This window comes from Neophocaena asiaeorientalis, unplaced genomic scaffold (assembly GCF_003031525.2).
Source record: "Neophocaena asiaeorientalis asiaeorientalis breed wild unplaced genomic scaffold, Neophocaena_asiaeorientalis_V1.1 scaffold150, whole genome shotgun sequence".
Lineage (NCBI taxonomy): Eukaryota > Metazoa > Chordata > Mammalia > Artiodactyla > Phocoenidae > Neophocaena > Neophocaena asiaeorientalis.
The window spans coordinates 671,772-676,787 of NW_020176571.1; positions in this window are offsets into that span (position 1 = coordinate 671,772).

Consider the following 5,016-nt stretch of genomic DNA (forward strand, 5'->3'; position numbering starts at 1 on the left):
TTGTTTTCCATCCTTTTGGGCGAGGAAAACGAGGCCAGTTCTCAAGAAATGCACATTCTCTCAGAAAACGTTGATACAACGGAAGCGGCCGGCATAAAGCATGGATAAAGCAGGGACCAGGACCATCGGGCCAAGAGCTCCACAGCTCCTGGCCAGTGATCACAGGTTCCAGAGCTGGAAAAAGCAGCCGCTCCAGACAGCCATCCGGGCCGACTTCCTCCGCAGGAGATGGCCCTGCTCGGCGCTGAGATTCAGGCCACCCTCCTGGTGTCATTCTCACGTTTCCAGGCCGTGAAGCAGCCCCAGACTCATGAGACTGGGGCCTCCGCCCATCGCACCAGGGCAGGGTCTGCTGTGCATTCCCAGGCTACTCCCCACCCTCTCTGGGCCACAGTTTACTCCTTTTAAAAAACTTTTATTTATTTATTTATTTTTGGCTGCGTTGGGTCTTCGTTGCTGCGCGCGGGCTCTCTCTGGTTGCGGTGAGCGGGGGCTCCTCTTCGTTGCGGTGCGCGGGCTTCTCATTGCGGGGGCTTCTCTTGCTGCGGAGCACTGGCTCGAGGCACGTGGGCTCAGCAGCTGTGGCGCGGGCTCCAGAGCGCAAGTTCAGTAAGTTTACTCCTTCTCATCTGAGGTGTCAGCAGATAACTCACGGTTAAGTGAGGTAACGTTAGTATGGATGCCCCCCTGGAGGCACCTGTCCCCCCTTCTTCAAGCTCCCCCCAGAGCAAAGTGGGAGTGTGGGTGGACCGCCGTCTGACACTGGATGACAGCTGCTTCCTCCTGAGGGCCTGCCTGCTTCTGCTGTGGGGAGAAGAGTCCCCACACCTCCCAAGAGCCTAGACAACTGTCTCTGTTTTTTCAGCAAAGGAAACTGAGGCTCAGAGGAGTGCACGGCTCGTCCAAGGTCACAGAACTAGTCCATCAGTCCATGCGGTTGACCCCTGGACCCCGCGCCCTGCACCAACAGCTGCTCCCGCACTCAGACTCGGAAGGACTTGTGCCGCGTAGCTGGGGGTGCCCAGCCGCCCCGCACCGACCGAAGAGGCTCAGGGTGAAGGTGGGGCCGGCTGGGAACGGGAGGTGGTCTCGGGCCGTGTCTTAGGCTGCGATTCCGTCAGGGATGGAGCTGAAGCCCTGTAGCTGGCTCCTGAGGTGCCAGCTCTTCCCGAGGGCAGCCAGGGGCAGGCCCTCCCGAGCTCCCAGATCCACTGCTGTTCCCCTAGACCAGCTCAGCCCAGCTCCCGAGGGCCTGGGGGCAAAGGAGCATCTCAGCCTCTTCCCGCAGCTGCCGGAGGGAGACGCCCCGCCACGTAGCCACGTGGAGCAGCCCCGCTGGAGCCGCAGGAAGTGGAGTTGCTGGGATCTCTTCTTGTCCGCACCTCCTGCCGAGAGTGCCCTTTGTGAGAGCACTTCCTGGCCTAATTAAGCAGGGTAATGAGCATCTGGGGGAGGGGGGATGAAAGCCCTGGGCGGCCTGGAGCCTGACCGTTTACAACGACGGGGCGTCTGCAGCTGGTGACACTCGGGGAGTCAGCTCTCGCAACCCTGGGAGGCGGCCCGCGGCGCTCACAGTGAGCACAGGGGACGCTGCGTCTCAGGGGCCCGGCGGGGGTCCTGCGGGGGCTTGGGTCTGGCGGAACGGCCCGTCCGAGCTCCGGCTCAGGCCCTGGCTTTGCCCAGGCTCGGCGTCCTTGGTCACCACGTGTGACCCTGTTTCATCTGACGCTAGGAGGGACCATGGGGCGGCTTCCTAACACTGTCGGCTCAGAGTGAGGACATCTGAGCACCGGAGCGGTGGGCTGGAGGAGCCCCCCGGCAGGAGCCCCGGGGGGAGGGGAGGCTGACCGCAGGCCTGCCTTTCAGAGACACTTGGGGCGACGGTCAGCTGCCACCACCGCAACCTCTGCCCACAGCTCAGAACCCTCCGCTCCACAGCCACAGCCGCTGCTTCGCACCGGGGTCCATCTGTTTCCATTACTCTACTGTCACTGGTCAGTGCCCAGGGGAGGGGAACAGAGTTGGCCGGCCGTCACTGAGCTACCACCTTCCCCTGCACGGTGAGGGTTTACAGGTGCTGCCTTCCTGTGTGCTGTGAGCCCAGCAGCCAGCACCAACGGCGAGCCCAGGGAGGCTCCCAGGCCCGGCCCCTCCCCAGGCCTTTCAGACCAGAAGCCTGGTGAGCATTTGCCCCCCGACCACCCTGGGGCGGAGCTGTGTCCACTGAGTGTCACTGAAGTGGGAGGCTCAGACCCGACAGCCCACACTCGGTGCTTTGATCTTTTCTAATTTTCTAAATGTGTCCTGTTCGGGGCCAAGTCCTCAGAGCCCCGACCCCTCCCTACACTCCCGCTGACCAGAGTCCAGGCCACAGGGACTCTGTGGGGATCCCTGCTTTTCCACCCGCTTCGCTCTTCCCTCTGGGCCCTCAGAACCCTGTGGATTCTCCTGGCCTCTTGTTTCTCTTTCTTTTTCCCCTAGTTTTACTGAGAAACAATTGGCCTGTAACATTGTGTGAGTTTAAGGTGTGTAACGTAAAGATTGGATATACGTACATGTTGTGAAATGTTCCTCTTTCTAAACAAACACAGTCAGGACTTCCCTGGCGGTCCAGTGGTTAGGACTTCACCTTTCAATGCAGGGGGTGCGGCTTCGATCCCTGGTCGGGGAGCTAAGATCCCACATGCCACAAGGTACGGCCAAAAGTGACAAAAATTTAAAAACAAATGAATAAACAAGGACAGTCAGGTCACAATAGCCCGCTTCCCGTTTCCCCTCCCACTGTGGGTGTCCGTGGAGCTCGGAGCTGCAGCAGCCGGTGCCTGAGCCGCCCGCAAGAGCCCGTGGCCCTGCTCAGGGGCTGCTCCCAGCCGCCCCGCATCCCGAGTGATGCTGCTGAGAAAGCGCATGCAGAGCTCTCAGCGTGATGCGTGAGGAGCGGTTCTTTCCTTCCTGAGCTGGAGCCTCGGGGCTGGTCAGCCTTGTCTGGAGACAGAAAGCTGCATTTAGGCTGAAGGCCGGAATCTGGGGAGGCTGCTCTGGGCAGGTGGGTTCTGGGGGCTCAGGGCCCAAGGCAGAGCCCCTGCCCGGAGGTGGGTGTGTCGGGAGCAGCAAACGAGACCCGTCCCAGGAGGCCCAGTGCGGCCCAGGGAGTGTCCACGGGGACCTGGGGCCTTGTGGACATGCTACTCTGAAGGAAACAAGCTTGCGGCCCTGCAGGTTCAGGCTTCCTTCTCACCCACACGCTCTTGTATTTCACAGCTCACTTATTTCTGTATTTACAGGCCATCTGTGTTCAAAAAGGATTCCATGCCGTTTCTAGGTGATGGCACAGCTCCATGAAACCAGAGCCAGGTGAAAGATTGAGGTCCAGGCTGTAATGCAAGCTGGGCCAAGAGGATGATGACAGCTTCGTCATCAAAACCCAGGTTAGGGGGACTTCCCTGGTGGCGCAGTGGTTAAGAATCCGCCTGCCAATGCAGGGGACACGGGTTCGTGCCCTGGTCCGGGAAGATCCCACATGCCGCGGAGCGGCTGGGCCCATGAGCCATGGCCGCTGAGCCTGCGTGTCCAGAGCCTGTGATCCACAACGGGAGAGGCCACAACAGTGAGAGGCCCGCGTACCGCAAAAAAAAAAAAACCTTCGCCTCTGTTCTGCAGACAAGGTGAGACCAAGGTCCCGACGTGGGCACCTCCCACCGGGGCAGCACCGGAGGTCCCGTGGGTGGCAGGCCCCCGTCCCGGCCCGCCGTCTCCTCCTCGACCACGCCTTCGTCGCAGGGCTTGTCCGAGCCGCTCGCCTCGCTGGAAGGTCGGGGAGCCGCCTTCTGAACTTGCTGCTCCTTATACCCCGGGTGGCTGGGTGCCTCGGCCCAAAGCGGCGACTCTCAGCCAGGGGCACCGCGTGCCTCCCCCCGACACTGGCCGGGTTGCAGACATCCTGATGGTCGTAACTGGGGCCACAAGGAGGGACCGCTCAGCCCCAAATGTCAGTAGCGCTGGCTGAGGACCCTGCCCCACAGCTGCAAGGAGGGAGGCCGCCGGGCCCGCGTGGACCTCCTCGGGCACCGGCTTCGGCGCCCTTTGCTCCTGCCACTTCCACTGTCCCTTTTCCATCTGTTTCCACCTTGCCTCCCTTGGGCACCGGCGGGGCCGCAGCAGAGGGCTGGTGGTTTACTGTGGACATTACCTTTCTCGCCTTACCTAACCGCACCTGGAAAATGAAGGGGAGCTAAAGCTGTGACGTAGATGGTATCCATTTTACCGATGGGAACACCGAGACTCAGAGAGGCTCTGTAACATGTCCAGGGTCACACAGCTGTCGGGTTTCCAGCCCAGCTCCGAGCCTGGCGGTCTGGCACTCCCGCTACCCCCCACGGGGCGGCATCGGGCTGTAGAGACAAACTAACACAGTCGGCACGCGGACGGTACCTTGCTTTCCTCAAGCAAGTCCATTCCCCGCCTTGTGCTCTGAGGAGATGTGGAAGCTTCGGGGTGAGACGGGCTGGCGCGTCTTCCGAGGTGCAGCGTGCTCAGCTTCTCAGAGTGGAGGCGAGCCAGGGGTAGCCCGAACCTAGACTCTACGTTGCTCGGGAAAGCCCTGGGGGGTCCTCACCACCAGCACGGGCCCCCGACTCCACACCTCCCAGGACCAGCCTTCGGGGGTGCAGCCGTGGGCGCTGGGGGCTCGTCACGCACACCAGCCCAGAGTCTGTTGTGACAACGTTTACTTCGTCAATGAGACAGCGTATGTGCGCGTGTGTCTGTGAGTGTGTGTGTGTGTGCGCGCTCAGGGTTTCCGCTGGGCCTTGGCCTCTGGGCCTCCCTCCACCCCCGGGCACCTCCCCTGCAGTCGGGATGGGGGGCCCCTCCAGGCTCTGCACAGATGGACCCCTTCCTCTCAGCTTTCCTGGGCCTGGTAGCCTCGTGCTCCTCGGGGAGCCTGGGCTGCACAACCGTTGTGCTGGGAGTGGCTGGTGGGAGGGGTGCAGGGCTCCTCCCTGGCCACGTCGGGGC